General features: G+C 43.2%; 1 long non-coding RNA gene across 2 annotated transcripts; it reads left to right on the top strand.

Moving 5' to 3' along the window:
- The first annotated feature begins 966 nt into the window (after window positions 1-966).
- On the top strand, window positions 967-20,011 carry LOC308190920. Of its 2 annotated transcripts, XR_013947571.1 has the most exons (4): window positions 967-2,502; window positions 5,961-10,336; window positions 10,979-11,045; window positions 14,579-20,011. It is a non-coding gene; the product is annotated as an uncharacterized lncRNA (long non-coding RNA). The 2 variants fall into 2 exon arrangements; XR_013947570.1 differs by having other exon boundaries at window positions 10,979-20,011.
- Window positions 20,012-21,136: the final 1,125 nt, after the last annotated feature.

Raw genomic sequence — 21,136 nt, forward strand, 5'->3', positions numbered from 1 at the left:
ATGAGCAAAACTTTCTTTTGCATCTTCCACCGAGTTTCCAGGAATCAAGTGGATTATCTTTATTATGATTTTGAAAATCATCAAAACTGTGGAATACAATTCACTGTTTTACAAAACTGCCACGTAAAGCCTCTTTTCAAAGAATAAGTACACTGTAAAATTATTAAAAAAAAAAGTTTTAGTATATTGGGAAAAGCTGTATGCAGAAGTTAATTTCTTTACTGATTAGTTTGACAGCACTTTAAATTATTATTCCTCTAGCTGTCTCTCTTGATTCGATGGGCCTTTAAGTTTTGGTTTGTCTTTTTTTTTTGTTATTGTTTGTTTTTGTTTAAGGATAAAGTTCACTGTTTTTGAGCAATTAATTTCTTCAGCCCATAAATAAGAAGTTAATTTGCAATCAACTGTGCCTGGAATATTGGGGTTTGCCTTCGTCAGAAGCAAATGTATATGCTACTGGAGATGGAGAACCTGCCGTGTCTTTGTTAGGAAGCTTCCTTTGGCTTAAAACATGTGATTTTTTTTTTAACCCTATTTGCACATGTTTTAAAGCATTAGTGTTGATGCTTCATTTTACACTTAAATTCTAGGTCAGAACACTTTCCTGTAATCCTTAACATGCAATTTTGTCACTAGATAGAGATCATAGAGGGAAGATAGCAGTGGTTGCATAGCATTCCTTTGAATTCTCTCCATTCCAAGAAAGATAACAGTTAGGTATCCTCCCCAGAAAACTGCTATCAAAAACTGGAAATGAGTAATAAAGTATTGATGCAAATAGCAGTCCTGGGCCAATGTTTATGCCTGTAGTTATGAGCGTTAATGTGTTGTAACATTTCAAATGCCCTGCCTCCCTGTGCTGTTCCATTATGCACCCTATCAAACTCTTAGAAGTTCACTGGGTACCCTGTTGTAGTCTGAATTGTATCAGTTTGATTCAAGCCTTGTGAATAGTTTCTTCTTGCTGCCTGAGTAAAAATGTAGTGAGATTAAAGGAGGGTGTATTTCTTATTTTTTTTAACTGTTAAGTGGCGCATGTTCTGATAACTTCAAACAGAACTGCATGGTACATGAATATAATAACAGCATACTTAACAGCAGGCAATTGAATTTGATCAAAACAAGCTTGTGTACAGGGCTCCAGAGTTTGTCTCAGAACCAATAGTGTGAGTAATAGTTATCTTGGCAGGGTGTGGGAAGGGAGGCAGGACAGGTTTCTCAGTGTGAGAAGTAGAGCTCATGGTTTGTATTTTAATCTCCAGCACGCTCCTGTCCTTCTCCATTGTTAGAAATCATGTAGTCCTCATGTAGGACTGTCTGCAATGCAGGTTACCTCATGAACAGGAAACTCTTAAATACGCCACTTTTGATTGTGATTTTGTCCAGATTAATTTGCATCACTACCATTCTTGTGCCTTTACCCAGGATCTGTTTTATTATGGCAAATGTGTACCAAGCATATATTTATGAAGTTCTATTGATGCAAAAAACAAGTACAAAGGCTGCTTCAGAAGGTCCTTTTAAAGACTACCTACCACAACCAGATCCAGAGTGTGGCTGGAGATTTTCATAAATCTTTAATATTACGGCTTTCAAACAAGTCAGTTCTAATGCCTTGTGATTTACACACGGAGCTCCTTTGATTTCCTCAGCTGCTAGCTGGGCCTGGGCACTGATCCACCTTGTTGTCTGAGCTGTTGAACTTTTCAGAGTGCTTTCAAAGCCCAAGTAAAGCTACAGGCATGAGCCTACACTGAATAAAATAATCACTGATGATGTACAGGTGACGCTGTCATGCCTAGTGCGGATGCTGCTTGTGTAGTATTCGTTCAGTATTTTTCTTTCACATAGTGACCTTGTCCAATGTGTTTTATTGCAGTACTGTTCTGAAGTACTGGATTATAGGAAGCTTTTAAGAAGATGAAATGCTATGAAAGTTGGGGAAAAATACAAAGTAAGATTCATACTCCGAGAATTTCATAGGAAAATTCTTGCACAGATCTTGCTATTTTAACTGTTTCATTTAAAAAAGGAGACTTATTCAAAAAATAAGCTTTTTTAGAAGTTTCTAAGTTGATTCTTTTTAATCCTCCTAGCCACGTTCTAGTCAATGCATTGCTGCATGCTTCTTTAAGTGGCTTGTTTAACTTTTAGTAATTTGATTTGGGGATACCCGTGACTGCTGCTCTCAAGAAAAAAAAAAAAAAAAGCTACAGTCTGGTATTACTTTTTTTGACTATTCAATAAAAATGCAACCAAGACTTTTATAATAGTTTAACAGTATATTTTCCATTAAGTTATTTAGTAGTTGACTTGTCTCATTTATACAGGGTCCTATTTTGCCCTAAGGTATCAGACCACGCCTGACAGGTTATAAATGTGATGATTCATAAAGTGCAGTTAACCGGGGGGTTGGGTATGTCTGAGGGAGCTAATCCTGTTTGATAGAGAAAACTGTGGCAGTCATCACCTAACAACGCAAAAATATGCTCACTGTGGAAGGTAAATGTTTAACAGTAACCATGTATCCTGTTTTCATAAATGCCTGTGTTTTAAAAGATGTTTTCTTTTTCTGCTGTTGCCTAACAAATTAAATGCATGGCTCTGTACTTGGACACTCCTAGCTTATTTTTCTTTGCAGCTCCAAGCTTCAAATACTCAATATGTCATCTAACTAATGTATTTTGGATTTTTTTATTTGCTGTTTGTAGTTTCAACGTTGTTTTCAAGTTCTTCTTTTGCCCTAAGGTTGTAGAGGGATTTGGAGGAGGGAAGGGTTGGTTTTCAGTTTTTTCTTAATGAGGGATTTAATGTGTTTCTTAACAAAAATGTTCAATGCATTAAAATATGACCAAAGGCTCTCTTGCAAGCCTTCACCTGTTCATTGAAGTCAAAGACATATTTATATTAAGGTTTCATGATCAATCTCCTGATTGAAGTTTGTTTTAAGTTTTGTACAAATTGTCTTTCAAGTAGCAATTTAAATATTTCTGTAAACTGTTAGTACATCACCACATCCAGCAAAACCACAAGACCCTGAGGTACTCAAATATCTGTGAATAAAACAAGCCACAGGATCATGTACAAACAGGTACAAGCAGAAGGGAAAAACAATTGCAAGGTGCTAGAAGTCAGTGTATTGTATAAATATCTAAGATACTGAGTAGATAAGACTGTAGCAACAGTGAAAGAAAACATAAGCAAAGCCAATTCCTTCAGACTGTAAATAAAGGTTAACCCTCTTTGCTCTTCGACAAAACCCAGCAAGAAAGTGTTCTTTAACAACTGCCCTTGCAATATGTGTGTCTGCATGTTCCTTAAACAGCTGGTGGTGGTGTGTTTAGTCCAGAAAATGGAGGTTTACCTTGTGTGCTTTTCTGTTGTCGTGGAATGAAGCATTTTGCTGCAAATATGTGAAATTTTATATAAGCTGCATTAGGCTTGATGTGAAAATCATAGCTTAAACATGAGGGATGGAAGGTATTTGTTTTTAGATCTCTTATGTGTGTTGTTCTAATGTGCTGTGTTTAGGGCCTGATTGCAAACTACCAAAGGATAATTGCCCTTTGCTAATTATCCTTAATGAAGTAACAGGTGGACTGGGTGGTGTGGTGATACATGCAAGTCAGAATGAGCCATAGGGATGCTCATGAGAAAGAATTACTGTAGAGAGATTACAGACAGGAGAGAGAGAAGAAAAAAAAAAAAGTGAGTTGCTTCTGGAAGCACTGCAACCAAGGAGGAGGACATACTTGGAATACATACAAATATTGAAATGAAAAATCTCAAGAAATGGTAATGTTAAAGAAGGCCTGTGAGTGATAGCAGGTAGCAAGTTAGTTGCTAAGTTACAAGGCAATTTTGGACAGCAGCTCTGTAGGCAAGGATGGTTTAACAGGCCTGTGCCGAATTTCTCATGTTTGGAGACGACATGGAAGCAGGATGCCAGTGTAAAACCATCACACGCAGAAAGCAGCAGTTGTGTCGCTGGGGAGGACGCAGGGAAAGGAGCTTCCTCGTGTCCAGCGCCACGTAGAGCCGGGGCAGTGGGGAGAGGCAGCCTTTGTGCCTTGCTCTGTCCCACACCTGGATGGACCCTCCAAATTCCAGTTCTGACTGGGATAATTGTACCTGGAAATCCAGTTTTTAAGAGCAGAGTAGTTCCTGCCTATCTTTCACGGCACTTAGCAGGGCTGCAAGCACTTAAAAATTCTCTCCTCTCAGACAAGATCCCAGCCTGCCTGAAGATAGGAAACAATGGGCCTTGGCATAATCTTTTCTGCAATGGGGATGAAATAGGACTGCTGAATGATTAAAAAGAGACTCTAATCTTTTGCTGGGATCCTGAGGGCTGAAGGGCTTTTCTCTCTAGATGGATTCTGGCCTTTCCAAAGACAAAGAGCGGTGAATTCAGTAATGAGTCCCTAGCTAACCAGCATAATAGATTGGCTCTATTTAAGCCTTGTCCCAGGGGACCTGTACGTGGGTTGCTTTTTATTTATTTGTGGTCTCTTTGCTACCATAGAGCTCAGATCGATGGAACTGCTCATTGAATACATAACTAGTGCTTGTGACAGAGCCTGATAAATATATTGCTAAATGCAGCTAGGTATTACACAGACTTTGTCTTTTTGTACTGGTGCCGTGGACTGACATAGTCTACTACCAGAAGCCTGGTTTTGCTCTTTTTGGTACGTGATCAATATTAGCAATTTGGATTTAAGAAGCTACGTCTTGATCCATATGACAGTTATGATTTACTGAGCTCATTTCATCATACATCCAATTTAATTTGCCATGCATTGCTGCCTCAGTAGTGTGGGAGACATTTCAAATAATATAAAGGAAAGAATACTTGGAGATGTAAGAGGAAAACCATATGAAAAGGAAATATAATACTACCAAGGGTAGATTGTGCTAGACTAATTTGCCATCTTTCTTTGGTAAGAACTGTATAACAGAGTTTATAGGCAAAAGCAACGCAATAGATCTAATGTATCTTGACTTCAGGTTCCACATAACCTTACTTGAAGAAGTTGTAAAGATAACACCATTAAGAAGCAATCTCATGATGGGAAGAAAAGTGTCCTGTTCACTGGAATTCAAGACAGACCAATTTAAACTGGATGTGTTCAGGCAAAAATGCTACTAGGGTGTTCAGAAACTTGTTTAGCCCATGAAATAAAAACCAATGCTAAACCGACTCCTGAGTTCTCTCAAGGTTACTGTGTTAGAAGCAAACGTGAAAAAAGGAAATAATTATTTAAGGTAAAAGACACAGACTTTCCATAAGTACATTTAGGATGGAAACTATAAACATGTTCCTGACCACTAGAGAATTATGTATTTGTAATAGCACTCCAATAGAATAAGCAAGAAGAAATCTGTTTGAAAGACTGGCACAAGCAGACACGGTCACATTATACTGTGTGGTACCTACGATAAATAGCAAAGCCAGGAGTCCATAGGACACCTACCTCCATTCCAGGTTTATATAAAAACTGGAAGGAAATGGTTGTGGGTTTTTTGGGGGGGTTGTTTGTTTTTGCCTAGCTGGAAACTTTTACCAAAATTGTGTGTACATTATATCCATTGGTTCAAGTATCAGGACTATGTCAGCATTTTTTTTCCACAGTAATTTCTGTAGATCAGAAAAACATGTCATGACCTAGTGTTCAGTGAGTCTTAAAAATGTGATTTTAAAGTTTTTTTCAGTCTTCTAATCTTCTGCCAATGCACCTCAGATAATTTACTGTAAAAGTCAAGACAGTGCGAATGGGCTACTCCCCTCTATACAGCGCAAATTTGAAAGGGGAAATGTCTAGATTCTGAAGTGCACTAAGCCTTATGTTCATCCTGAAATCATCTTTTAAATTTCTTTAAAGGTATTTTTAATGTATGTGTGCATCTAATTATAGCTAAAGATAATTCGCACTTCAATTATCTTCCCTTCCTGCTAGGTCTTCAGCAGACGAAAAATCCCAGGAAAAAATCTTCACTCTGGCTGCTGCCTACCTCACTACGCTCTGACTGATCTTTTGTCCCACTCCAGGAAGTCCCAAGGCTGAAAAGCGTAAGCATGCATGCACATATGTATCTATATGTACGTATATATACACACAATCACGTGGTGAGGGTGAGGAAGGACCGATGTGCTCTGTTTTGTGTTCACTGCACCCAGCCCCGCTGCCTCCCTCTGGGATCTGCACCTTCCCTTCCCGGCTCGGCCCCAAGGGGCAGGACCTAGCTCCTTTCACCACGGTGGTGAACTCTCACCTTGCTCCCTTCCACCCTGAGCGCCTTCCCGGTTGCCTCAGCTGCTCCTCACCATCCTGGTACTTGCTGGAGGCCTGCAGGAAAGTTTCAGCAGCTGGCCTTGGCCCAATGGAGAGAAATAGGCCGTTGCAGCCGCTTTCGGGGGAAATGGACAGAATGGAAGCCTTTCCTGGTGTCCTGGTGGCACAAGTAACCTCTGCTCCCTTTCCATTCAGCAGGCCCAGCTGCTGGTCACCACCCAGCTCGGGCCTGGCCATGCCAGCCCCTGGTTTGCCGCAGCTCCTCCTGCGGCCCCGTGCAGACCAGGTTTTGCCTGTGGTGAAAGGGCACATGCCTGCAGCTCCTGAAGGGCCGCATCCTGCTCTCCCTGGCCAACAGGGTGGCTGCCGTGGCTGAGGTGGTCGTGTGTGGTGGGGAGAGGAAGCCAAGCGGTTTGGGAGGCGGATGCTTTCACCTTGCCTGTCCTCAGCTATTTACATCTCTGTGGAGGTTTCCCGGGGAGAAAGAGAACTGGCAGCTTGGTGAGGAGGCAGAGGGAGTGTGTATTGAAGAAACTGGAATAAACAACCAAACCAAAGCATAAGGTCATGATTCAAGCAAATGTGCCAGAGGGAGCACTCTGAGCAGATGATGCTTATTGCTCAGCGCAGTCTAAAGTCCAAGCAGCGTGCAAATGCAGCCCAATGGAGCTTTCGTAGAGCTGGGAATGGAGAGGTGCACAGAGAGCAGACCACAGAGGAGGCAGCATGCTCTCCTCTGGAAAGGGGCAATAATGTGTTTACAGTGGCCTGGAAATGTTTAGCCATATGACAGATCTCAGTGTCAGCAGCAGCAGTAGCAGCTTTCACAGATTTCTTTATTAGAAAAAATAAATCAGATGATAACTTTGAGTGTGAGATAGCAGGTCAGTCACAATATCTTACAACAACTGTATTGCAGCTGAAAATGACTGTGGGAAAGTTTCCTAATTAACCCTGTTGGGTTTCTTTGTTTTTTAAGAAGAGAGAAGTAGTTGAACTTCTAGTTTCCTGTGGAAACAAAACTTACGCAATCAGTATTTGTCCCATACCTAATCATTTTTGTAACCCTCTGGCAAATCAGATTTTGACCAAGGTTGAAAAAGAGATAATGTTAGACATAATTATTTTTCTCAAACGTTTCATAAAACTTGGCAGCAGGACAAGGGAGAGGGAGTCAAGTTCCTGCCTTGTCTGAAGAAAAGGCAAGAGGATCCCAGCTGGCCGGCCAGCACCCACGTGCTGACAACCAGAGAGTGTTTTTATAGCTCCAGACTGTCCCAGAGTCTGTCGTCTCTTGGTGGTGACAGTGCCACAGGAGGCACGAGGGAAGCTGGGATTCTTGTGGTGAAGGGGAGGGAGATGTGGGACAAAGGACACGAATCCGTAGGAAATCAGGCTTCGTTAGTTCTGCTGCTCAGGAACAACATGTTTGTCTAACAATAGCTTTCTGCCCAAGCACATGCGTCAGAACCAGATTAGATTTCTATTTGCATACCTCTTTACCTTTCTCAGAAATGCCTCCGGCATAAAGCTCTTCAATTTCTCTTTCTTCCTGAAGGCATGGCTCTCTCCTGAAGAATAACTGTAAAAGTTGCATCTTATTTCCTAATGGATTTATTACTTTGTTTATTTAAAGTCAGATGAACTGGGCTTAACAACAACAGCGAATGTTTTCTGCTTTTTTTTTTAATCCTCTTGGCTCTTCAGAGACAACATAACAGAGGGAAAGCAAATGAGCTGGATGCGATTCCATGTTGTGCATGCACACTGAGAGCAGAACCTGAAGACAGTGCTGTTGTGCAATGTAAACAAGGCATAAATTTGTCCTACAGAACCCTCACAGCCGATGATCTGAGAGGGAAGGAATCCGATGGATTTCTGAAGCATAGGATAAGCCTGCAGCACTGACAGGAAGAACAGGATTTTTTTGTTTTCTTGTAAACTGAACACATTTTATATGTATTTGTTGAAATAATAATCACACACACACACACACACAAAAAAAATTACAGTCACTCTTCAAAGGAATGCTGTACTATCCAAGGGAGGTTTTAATCTTCAGGGAGAGAGAATAGGAGCTGTGTTCTTCTTTCAGCCTTATGTCGTCTAAGGTCTGTATTACGCTCGTTACAATGATATCAGTGCTTCTAAATTAAAGTAGCAATGCCCACATTCCACGGAGACATGTGTCACAGAAATTCATGTGCTAGTAATTAAAAGTGAATTTTCAAACACTGCTTCAGACTCGGACAAGAAGCTTTTTAGGCAGTTGTGTAATGGAGAAGAAAAGAAAACAAGGAAGCTTGAAGCATAGTGGGGGGGGCAGCCTTGATACATGACACAGCCACGGACACAATGGGACACCCCGCATGCTGCTGTCACTCTGGCCACGCTGAGGAAAAGCAGTGTTTTCAAAGTGCAGGTTGTGTTTCAGGTGCTGAGCTTTTATGGAAGTCCACCCAAACCCCAGCTGCATGCCCCCCACTGCTAGCCGCTCTGAAAAGCCACTCCTAAGAATAACTGGTCACCTGGAAAGAAAATGAAATGCAATTACAGGGAAGCAGATAGTACATTATTAGATCCTACCACTGGGCTACTCAGCATCCAGCCATTAGTATCATGCCTTTCTGGCCAAAGTATTTGATGCTTCAGGCCAAGAAAGGCACAGAAAGCCCAACAAGCAGTGCTGCACTTTGCAGTGCTACGGGATAGCCCTTCCTGACCTCTCCTGGACATCAGGTTTGTGACAAGAAATACAGAGCCATTACCCTAATTGCAGTCTTAGCAAATGTAATTAATCATCAAATAGTTTTCCAACGTTTGGACAAATCCTGTCTCCGTGTTTTTCTGCCTTGAGTTCCTCCCACAGCAGTAAACTGCGTGAGCTGACAAAAGGCAGAACGCGCTACCGCTTGTGTCCCAGGGGTGCTATGACTTGATGACATCCAACCTCCTCTTTAGCAGCTGACCTAATTCCTTCTGTTGTTGTACTCCAAGGTGTCCTGGACAAAAAAAAAAATAAATAAAAAAAAAAAATCTTTTGTTCACGGTACATTGTTGTTTTAACGTAGTGGTGTGTGTCTGGTGGAGAAACTGAGGATCCTAATTTTAAGGCTTTCCAGCTTTGTTTGCCTTGTGTTTACGTGTTCTGAGGCTAAAATAGAGCTTGTGCTGCACGTGTACGGCGACTAATGAATTAGCTCCAGCCATCAGCTTAACTGCGAGTGCCAAAACAAACGCATCAGCACGCTTACAACTTAGCAGTTTGGACCCACTTTCCAAACAAACACCTCGAATGTTTCACCACACACTTGCCAATGGTGTGGCCGTGTGAACCCTAGGCTGAGCCAAGGGGACCCTGTGAGAAGCAGCGCCTCACCCTGAGCCGTGGCAGAGGGGATGGATGTGGTTCATCCCATGCTATTTCTGCAGGAACTTGCTGTAGTCTGTCAACATTTGCTCAGTCGCACCTAGTCAAACTGGTTTGCATTGTTTCCTGCCTCATCGTTTGTAAGTAAGCTTTTTTTTTTTTTTTAAATTTGCTGGTGCTCACAGGTGTGCTTGGATTGTTTATAGAAAGTACCAAGGTGAAAAAAAGTAACATGCTTCGGAGGCCTCATCCAGAGTTCAGGTTTAACTGCTGGAAATCATTTTCTTTGGGTATACGTTCATTTAAACTACTAATACATACAGCTGAGTGTAGCACGGTGCTGCAGGGTCCTCGCAGCCCTTCCCCACATGGCTCAAGTGCCTGCACTTTTCTGTCCCAGCATGTGCCCAGTGAGAAGCCAGAAGGTGGTTTTGCAATGAGTCTTTGAACAGCACCGGCCGAAACCTTTCCCCTCGCTCACATGGCGAGGAAGGCTGGCTTGCAGCGATCTTTAAGCCGGGAATGCAAACTCTGGGGAGATGAGGCCTCTTGAATAGCAGTGACGGCAGCCCTAATTTAGGGTAAAGCACTCCAGGACTAAGCAAATGGCACACCAGAGGGAGAAAGAGGTCTGGAAGGAGTCTGCAGAAACTGTGGATGAGTAACCAAGGTTATTGTGCTAATGAGATTATGTTTTGCTTTGAGATCTGCTCCTGTAGGGAGAGACTGAGTCACTTTGTCTTGGCTTCTGTCACGGGGAGGAGGAGGCTTGGATTTATTTGTAATGCCCAAAATAGCTGTACAGCCCGCAGCCAGCCTCGGTTCCCTGCCCGCCCCCCCCCCCCCCAACAGCTAGATGCAAAAGTTATGGGGAACTTTTCCCTTCATCCTCCTCTCTACCATAGGCCAAGCCTCTTCAGACCTCCCTCACACCCAGGTAGCACCCAGAACTTCCCCAGGCTTTTTTTGGCTTCTCCAGAGCTGTTTGGCAGCATCACTTTTCCTTTAGGGTCCAGCCTGGGGAAGCAGCTGATAGCACCAAATATAGCATTTTGTATCTGTAGAAATGCGTGTAGTATGCATCCTGTCACACTGATATATCACGCAATGGGAATAGCCTGCTCGAAGTCCTGTTTATGCTGTTTTACCAGCCTCCCTAATAGGAGGCTCATGGTGTTTTAACTACACTGATGCAGCTGCAGCACATGCGTAGTTGTCTGTGTAAAAACAGGATGAGAAAAAATCCCCTAGGTAAGAGAAATTTTGCTGGCCAGCTTTAGAAAAACCTTCACATGCATAACTTTTGTTTCAGGTGTCCTGCCGTTCTCTGTATGTGAGAGAAGCCCTCATTTGTCCTGGGCTGATTAGTCATTTGACAAGTAAGCGTGTTTACTCATAAAGCAACCTATCTAGCTGCATGCGTGACTGGACTGAGCAACCACATCATTATATTTCTGTAACTCCAGCCTGCTCTGCTGCACCCCTTTCCTCTAGTGGGTTTGTTTTATCCTCTGCTGCCTGTCATGCCCATCACTCAGACTGTGCTCTGCTGGCACAAAGCACGGTGCCCAAAGCGCTGTTTGATCGCAGATATGTTTGCTATTGATATGTTTTAGAGCTCATCCGTTCTGCGCCAAATTCAGAGGTGATATTGATTAAAAAAATAAATAAATTTAAAAAAGAAAATAAAAACTCATCTTCAAGTGTATCCAAACTTGTATTCAGGCTCACTCATTTCTTTGAATATTAGGTAGAAATGTCACTAGTCTTTGTGGTTATGCCCCCTCAAATATGTGCACTCATGCAGATTATAATAGAGGTGGCAGAGTTACAGCTAAAGAGTATCAGGCTCTGGGGCTCCAAACTTGCATAATGTCTTTGTTTAAATTGGCATTAACAGAGCAACACACAACAGCACAGTTCAGAGGATGAAGCCCTATATTAGAAAGTGCTAGGCAGAAATTTAGACAGCCTGTGGAATTGCTGGACTGGGCAAAAAAATAGTGGTTAGCGTGGTAAGTCTGTCTCATCTATTTTTTTCTTTCCTCAGTACAGTGCAACCACAATTTCTTTCCCACATATTGTCCTTAAAATATTTTAATATTTGTTTCAGTGTGCTCCAGGCAGTTGATATGTCCTTTCCTATATTTGTGATTGCTTGACTTTCACCAGCTTGTTTATCTGTTCATTGCACTTTTTATTCCCATAGTGGAAAAACAACAACAACAACAACAACAAAACATTTTTTTTCAGTTTTATCAAATAATTCTTTAATTGCTGGTAGGCATTTTTTCTTTCTTTATAGGCTGCTGAATTAGGAGTTAACTCCAGTTTCCCATCTAGTTTCATCAAGTTTACCTGAAAGAGGGAGGGTGGAGGGGGAAAATAGCTTGCCTGAGTTTTACGATAGGTATTATAGCTTTTCAAGCAGAATGGAAAGACGTATGAAACAAGGAGTGTCAACTAATTTCACAAGGATTAATGTTTGCATCACTGATAAAGCAGAAGAAGAAACACATGACATGATAAGAGGTAAAAGTGATCAGGAGAGGGTGGGACTGTGAAGAAGGAAAAAAATGAAAACTTGGTATTGTGATAGGAGAAGGAGTTAGAGGAAGGATTTAAATAGCTGAGAAAATGGGAAAGAATAATTGTGTTGACTTTCCGTTTGTGTTAGAGGGGGATGGGGCAATTATGGATGTAGGGGAAATGAAAAGGAAGGGAACGTGCAATAATGCTGAGACTTTCAGAGAGAAGGTTGGAAAACTTGAACTTGGTCCAGATGCCTCTGGGTAGGACTAGCTTTGATTAGTCCAGGCAACGAGGTAGCACAAAAGGAAGGACAACGCTTATAAATGGAGTAGGGGGACTGGAGTAACACTTCAGGGGGCTAATCTGAAGTTCAGCAGCAGCTATGGGAAAGACAAAGTGGCAAAGATTCTTTCCTCAAGAAGAAGACATAGTGGCTAAAATGTAGAACTGGATGGATGAAGAGATCATGATAAGCATACATGTCGTTGATGGAGAATACTGCCAACATAACTAGGTATTCATCCACAGGGAGAGACAGAAGAGTGAAAGGCTGGTTAGATTTCCATGGCAAATGAGACTGGAAAAGGAGGCCTCAGCTGTCAAAAGGGAGAAGTGAAGATGGAGTTGTGAAAGCCAAGGAGAGAGTGTTGAGAGGAAAGATAAAGTTGGCAGAAAGTCAACAAAAGTAAGAGACACCGACCAGCGAAAATATGAAGAGAGACCATGTAGTTCAAAGAAGCAGAAGTCATGAGAGCGATTTCAGTGGCACAATGAGGCAGGTACCAAAACATCAGACATGCAAGACAGAGCAGAAAGGAGGTCTGGAAGTACACACTGTACACGAGTTGGGGTAATAGTTTTGGAGAGATTCACCAAGAAGGTGAATAAATGCTGTGCGTATTGAGAATAATGATGTGCGCTTCAGAGGAGAATTAGTGGAAGCTCTTAACGACAGAGGGAACATGAAAAACTTAGGGAAGCGTTGAGTGTGAAAAGATGAAAGGTGGTGTGAGTCTTAATATCTCTAGGAATTAGTCTATAGAGCCTTGCACTGCAGAAGGGGGTTAGTCATAGGAGAAAGAACATGCCGACAAGGGTAGGAAAGAAGTTTTCAGAGACTTTTCTTTCCAGTATCTGAAACCCAATGAATGAATGCACATACATGCTTTACCTTCAAAGCTGTTTTTCAGACAAGCAAGATGGAAGAGAAGGAGAGAGTTAAGGGAAAGGAAGGAAAGATTTTAGTAGAAGAACATGGAACCATCTCATTAGCCTAATTGGCATCATTTATCCTTTGCTACAGCATCACCAAATTCTCCGTCTCCACTACTGAAAGTCTCTGTAATGAAAAGGGGACTCAGGTCACTTGACAGACAGGCTGATGTACCTGCTGACTTCTAAGCTTATGCCTGTGTCTCTTTTGTCAAGGATGAGAAGCAAGGGGAGGAAAAAAAAAAAAAAAAGCAGTTTTCAAAGTCAGGGTCAGCAGAGACGACAAGTACATCATTTGCATTTTGGTTTACTAATGTGGGTTAGCTCAGCAGGCAAAGCCTAGCATACTGATAAAAGATTTCATAACAGGAAAAATAGGGTCAGTGACTGCAAATATTCCCCCCAATCCCCCCCCCCCCCCCCCCCAAAGTAAATGAAGCACGACTGGGTAGGGGCTGGGCTCGGGGGTGTGGAGAGGTGGCAATGTTCCATTTCAGCCAGGACATAAAGATGTAGGCTGGGCCTAAATGGCTCTGACTGTTTCACTGCAGAAAAGTAATGACAAAGAGATGGAATGAGGCCCTGTCCATCGCAGAGGCCAGATCCCAGGTGGTGATGTTCAGCTCCTGCTCTATGGGGTCCATGCGTTCTCATGCTCCGCTCCATCTGAGCAGTTCGCAGTGCTCTGTCCCTGGTTTCTCGCACAGAAACCTGTGTGGATATGAGACTTTTTACAGCATGGCTCCTGTAAGCTCCCAAAATATAACTGGCCCTGCCCTTGCCCCATTAGCTCCAACACAGATTTTGTCCCTCTACTCCTATAAGGTAACACAGAGTTTACATGAGTGCATCTCTTCACGGATGAATGGCAGTGGAAGCAATGGGGCAAACACATGCATTTGAAGAGTGTTAGCAGCGATCACACCCTACCTGGGCAGCTCAAGGAATATAAATATATGTGCAAAATAATAATTATTTACATGCTTTTCCCTGCCTGGGTCTTCTGAGTTTTTTTTGGGCTGGGGTCAGAGACTTTTAAGCCTTCTGCTGTCCACCAAGTTATATGGAACTACTTCTTCTTTTCTTGCTCTTGTTCCTCTTCTTTAGTTGTGGATTGGATCTTGCAGCTGAACTGATGTGCTGTGTTTTCTCTGTGTCCCTTCTCAAGCTTTCCATGCCTCCTGAGTGCAGGTCCTGAAGGAACTGGGCAGCTCAGCAGACCTGACCCAATTGTTTTCTGCTGCCAGAAGGGACGATCCCGCTCCACCTCCTTCCCAGCCGTGCACCCCTGCAGCTTCCCTTCCCATGGCACTGGAGCTTATCTCATGTCACAGCAAGCACTTTAGGGGAGCCTGAACTAGCAGAAAGGTAACTCCACTGAAAAGGATGAGTAGTATTCTTTCTGGATGTGAAGCCGTCCCACCATGGGATCGCATAAGCACAGCCTGGGGGGGGAGGTGGGACTGCCCCATTTGGTGTCAATTTGTAGACTGGCTTGGTTGTATCAGTGCACTGCACCCCCAGCACTGAAGCATCCACATCACAGAATCATGGAATGGTTTGGGTTGGAAGGGACCTTAGAGATCATCGAATTCCAACCTACCTGGTCTGTGCTCCACATCGGAGAAAATTCTTCTGTTCCTGACTCCTGACTGCCAGACAAACTTGGCTGGACTTCTTCAACCTCTGGCTATCTGACTTTCCGATGATATTCCCATTTTGAATGGGGATGGTTGAGTTATAATAACTCCCTGCTTTCTCATCTCTGGAAAGCAAGTGGCATGACCCTGGCACTTCAGCTTTTCATCCACCAAGACCTTCAGTAACTTCATGATTTCTTTCCTTCTGCAAAATACAAAAATTACATACAGACACTGTCCCAAACTGTCATGGTGAAACACCTATAAACCGACCCTGAGAACATTTTACTTTTACCTGATTATATTGGCTCTGGTAGCAGAACCACAGGACAGAGATAAGCGGGTAGTGAATTGAGATTAATTTATGCCTATTTTGTGGTGAGACTGACATATGTTTCAGTTTCAAGCACTGAAATGAAAATATTTAAGCTATGCCATATTTTGTATTTCAATTTATTGATGTAAATGATGTAAGTTTTTGTTTTATCCTTTGAATTTGCAGAACAAAGTTCACTCAGAAAACTTTTGGCACTTTCTACCATAGCTTGCAGTACATTGGTAGTGTGTGTGCATGTGCACATCTTGCCTGTTTCTTTTCCTTTATGCTTTATCTGTTGGCATGTAGCTAAATCCAAACTTCAGCAAACTGCTCCCAGGGCTAAATTGCCAATCTACTGTCTTCTAGCTGTAATTTTTTTTTAATTTTGTGGACCCTGTCTCTGTAATCCTAAACAAGAGAGGTTAAAAGCAGACCAATATTGCACACAGTCTTTCACAATATATTTTTATCCTGCATGAGCATGATCATTTTACTTAGATCCAATGTACATTTAAGCTAGCAAATCTAATGGAATATTTAAGAAATGAGAACAACTATTTTGTCTTCAGATCTGATAACTAAAACCTAATCTGTCAAACTAAAGACATTTTATTACGTTGACTCATACCATAGTGCTGCAATGCCTGAAACACACAACTACATCTACAGTCCTTTGATTTGTTTTTGGCCAAATTTTAAAAAGTAGAATAAAATATTCTGGGTGAACAAATGTGCGTACAGAAACCTTGTATTGCTTAGTATGTTTCTAAACACAGCGCTTTATGGTCACTGTGAAAGGAAAACAGGAAGCTATTCATTAATTCCATTTTACCTCAGTTTGTTTACCTAGAGAGATACTGGTATCCCTGAAGAAAGGAGCCTCCTCCTCCTCCTCGAGGAAGTTACACTGTGTTGTATCCCACAGGAAACCCTGGCCTATGGGTCTCTGCAGCATAGCAAAGTGGACGTATCTCAGACCACTGCAGAAATTTGTTGAGTGACCAATTCGACATGTTTTTCACAGGACCAGTGGAACATTAAAACAGTGGTCTGCCCAGGAAATGCTGCACACCCTGCGGCCAGCTCAGCAGGTGCTATGCTGATGTGGTCAAAAGGCAAGACAAGAAGTGGCATAAAGTGCCTTCCAACCCTGCTTGCAGAATGCCCAAGTTGCAGGGTATCTAAGCAAAGCTGATTTGTGGTAGTAGACTTATGAGCCATCTCTTTAGATTATTGAGAAGACTAATGGGGAACTTGATGTCAGACAGTAGGTTGTGCAGGGTCTTCATTGCAAGATGAAGACATAGCTGAATCCCATTGCGGGAAATGAAAGCTAGAAATAAGGTAGATGGTGTAGTTCAGGTTAAAGATCAATTAAATTCATCATGATATTGTTCTTGGATCATATTCTGGCTTAACAGCCATAGAAGCACTCTTAATTACTATGGCAAAAGTGTAATGAAATATGTGCATGAATAATTGAGCTGATGTACCACGTATATAGATTCATAGAATCATTAAGGTTGGAAAAGACCTCCAGGATCATCTGGTCTAACCATTCCCCTACCACCAATATCACCCATTAAACCATGTCCCTAAGCACCACATCCAACCTTTCCTTGAACACCCCCAGGGATGGTGACCCCACCACCTCCCTGGGCAACCTGTTCCAATGTCTGACTGCTCTTTCTGAGAAGAAATGTCTCCTCATTTCCAACCTGAACCTCCCCGCCGCAATTTGAGGCCATTCCCTCTAGTCCTATCGTTAGTTATCTGTGAGAAGAGGCCGACCCCCAGCTTCCCACACCTTCCTTTCAGGTAGTTGCAGAGAGCAATAAGGTCTCCCCTGAGCCTCCTCTTCTCCAGACTAAACAACCCCAGTGCCCTCAGCTGCTCCTCACAGCACTTCTGTTCCAGGCCCTTCACCAGCTTTGTAGCCCTTCTATGGACACGCTCCAGGACCTCGATGTCCTTCTTGTAGGGAGGGGCCCAAAATTGAACACAGTACTCAAGGTGTGGCCTTATCAGAGCAGAGTACAGGGGGACAATCAATTCCCTGGTCCTTCCTGCTGCCTACACCATTCCTGATCTAAGCCAGGATGCCGTTGGCCTTCTTGGCCACCTGGGCACACTGCCAGCTCATATTCAGGCACTGCTGTCTCATGTTCAGGCCCAAATGCACTTAGGCCAGCTCAGAGAGCTCATGAGGGCTGACCAGGACATCTGCAGTTGAATAGCCCTTAGGGAGGATCATGCAGGGCTGCTACAGGCAACTCCAGGAGATGCTGGTTGTGGCCTTCCCAAAAGCATGATTGATCCATATTCCCTCCTGTGCTACCCGTTCCTTCTTAGCCCATGAAACAACACATTACTCTTCTTCAAATTCCTCCTCAGCACTGGATTCAGAGGTCATCTGTGTCATTAAGGGAAAAAAAAAATATATATTCCTGTGCTTCTCTCCCACTGAAGTCAATGGGATTTCAGACTGCCTGAAGACAAACACAGACTTCAGTCTTCCCTGAATGCAGCCAAGTAGCCTGCTGATGGTAAAGAGCCGGTAGAGATCTCTTTTCTGCGTGTTTGACTTCACTCCAGCTTATTTCATGTTGCCTGTTTAGACACTAAGTGCTTTACAGCGCAAACTGTCATTTCTATGGACGTAGTGTTTAGCACAGCTGAAGCCTGTCTTGATTGGGAGCTCTGGATGCAACTTGAATGCAGATAATAGAAACTTACAATCAGACTTGAATTAATGCTTCGTCTCCCATGCTGTATAGTTTGACATCAGCGCTGCTTTATCACTGCAAGCATTCACAAAAGCTGCAGTCAGTCTGAGAGGACTCATCAAATGCTGTTGTAGAAGCATTTTGTGCTTTGTCTTGTAGCAAACATTTCCAGAACTGGACTGTTTCTTTTCCACAATACCAGCATTGCAAATTAAGACCACAAACATTTTGTGTGCTCAGAGAAGAGCAAAAGAAATCAACATTTGCTGAACAAATTAATCGGAGTTTAGTTAAGGACTAAAAATAAGAAATAAGAAGACTTTTAGCATATGCGGGCAGTCACTACATCCTTGGGTAACTGCCTTTCCTTGTCTGCCTGTGCATGGCTCTAGTTGCTAGTGGATCCTGGTTGAAATTCAAATCAGTTTCAGCATCGCTGCCGTCTCCTCTAATTGACTCCGTCGGCACAGCCGGCTGGTGGGAGGGACGGAGGAGCAAAGCAGGCAGAAAGGACCAGACGATTTCTGGCATATGCTGGGCTGCGCAGCAAAGCGCTGCGGACGTGGGGGTCTGGCACTGCACAAACGTCAGGGATTCCCCACACCCTGCCAGGAAACCAGGAGGAACCATCCTTTTTTTTTTTTTTTTCTTTTTTCTTCTTTTTTTCTTTTTTTTTAACATCAGAAGCGTTAGGCCCAGGCGGTGGTTTATAACCACAGCGAGGAGAGCAGTGCAGCAGAGGAAGCTCGTGGAAAAAGTCTGGCTGACTCATCCATAATTCATCTGGCAGCCTGGGGAGTGTGCGCGCGGCAGTGGGACCATGGGCACCCTGCAAGGGGACAGTCCCGCTGCCCGGCCACCAGGCAGGCAGATCCCAGCCCTCTCCACCCCTCTGGGGCCACACACGCATCTTTCTGTTCATGTGTGTGGTGTCAGCTTGGCTCTGGTTTACCTGTTCCTGGCTGGGCTGAATTTCCAGGGGCTCCTGGCACAGGGCTGACCAGGTATTGCCAAATCCTAATGATGTCCTCGTGCAGAACCCAGGAAGTAAGCGGCTGCAACCAAAGGCAAAGTAGTTTTTAAGCCTGACCTTCAGTTTGGAGGTAGCTAAGCAACATATTCCATGCTGAGGGATTTCAGTCACCTGATTAGGTTATTTTAAAGGTATGGCTGGCCTGAAGAAACTAGTAAAAGGTCTTGCAGGTTGTTTGGAAGAAAAGCAGAAGAAGCGGGCTGAATATTAGTCCGTCTGTGACTTGCAGATGTGTGCAGTAGCCTAAACACTGGGGAGTTTGCAAGGAAAGCCTAAGGAAAAGACCAGAGAGAAGTAGTCAGGAAAAAAGAGCCTAGAGAAATGAAAGTAGATGTAGATTATGTGATCTCCATGCATACTGACTCCTTCAGAACTGCTTCCTCTGATTTTCCAAAAGGTGGAACAAAGTCCAGAGTACTCAAGATACCAGAGGTGCAAAATAAGCTTGCAGGAGATGTGTGTACCAGCCATTAGTCCTGAGATCTCAGTCGGATGAGCTGTGGGTCAGCCACACCACCAGGCAGGTGGGAGAGCTGAGGAGCACATCTACATACACAGACACAATGGCCCAGGGATGCCCAGCTGCACTGCAGATGCCCCAAGATTTCTGTAGATCAAGAGGGCTATGTACCATAACACATGCCGCAGTTTGTAACTTCCACCTGAATGCTCTATCAACGGCAGCATGGAATAATTTGACAAAATAAGACTCATAACTCATTAGCAAGGGCACAGAAGTGAAAACCAATCCGTTACATTCAGAGTCTGCAAACGTACATTTATTCTATATCCAAAAGCTGTGTTTCAGGAAATTACCATCTTTCTGTAGACACTGTTGCTATCCTAGATGATAAAAAAGAAAAAAAAAAAAAAGAAAAGAAAAGAAAGAAAAAGAGAGACACAACATGGAGACATAATACAGAAAATGTAGCGAGTTTTAATAATATTAAAATACTGCCTTGCCAAAGTTTCTTCACTACATGATGCTGTTTAATCTCATATATACTTTCATGGTGTTTTCTTGTCCTAAATCTATTTACTTCCCCATATTTCAGTGTGTTATTTCTGTTTTCATCTCATGTGCTGCCACTGTTCCCGAGTACATACCGTTGCACAATTCTCTGTATTATTTATTTCGAGGCAGCTTCTGGGATAAAGAATTAGTCCTGGGATTTATCCACAGCCTTGACGCTGGCCAGCCGGGTGAGTTCTGGCCAAGTCGCTGCACCTCTTCACCACTGTCTTCCCAGCAGAAAGAGCAGGAAAAGAACTCCTCTGTTTTGAAAGCACATGGGTTTCTGCAGAAGTGCTATATAATAGGGGTTGTGGGAACTCCATTTACCACTATGCTTTCACTGATGTGGTAGACTTGCATACTGAATTTTCCTTTTTTACAGATTAAAACCTAAAGACAAGTACTGCTGAAGTGCCCACTAAGGTATAGCAGAACTGGTGAAAACAGTCACTGAACGTGTCTCTTCTTCAGCCTGTTCCAAACCGGACATTTGTGACCCACTTGGAACAGGTACAACCAGTGCAGACATGGTCATCAGTTCTGATTTTGGTTTTCTCCAGGTGGCCTCGGAGGGAAGGAATGCACCCTTTTTTTATGCCTGCAGCCCCGTGGGGCAGGGTTGCTGCTGGGGCTGCAGCAGCCCTAGGACATGGTAGGAAGGAGCTGCCTGCCTTTGCGAGGAAAGCCAGGGCGGCCTGCCTCACGCTCTGATGCTTGCTTTTTGGTCCTGCCTGAGAGTGCACTGAACTCTGCACAGGGAGCCTGTCAGGCTAGGGAAGTTTCCTGTAATCTCTGCATTGGCAGAAAATACCCAGCAGCCAGATTAAATCTGCCTCGCAGTGACTTTCATGTCATCAGAGGGAGGAGGCTCAAAAGAGATGCAAGCGCAAAGGCCAAATAGTTGTGCTAGACGTGCATGGGTGCATTTTAAAAGATGTTTCCTGTTTCACCCTTCTGCATGACCTTCTCTTAAAAAAACAAACAAACACATAA

The sequence above is a fragment of the Anser brachyrhynchus genome, assembly GCF_964034855.1.
Source record: "Anser brachyrhynchus genome assembly, chromosome: 2".
Lineage (NCBI taxonomy): Eukaryota > Metazoa > Chordata > Aves > Anseriformes > Anatidae > Anser > Anser brachyrhynchus.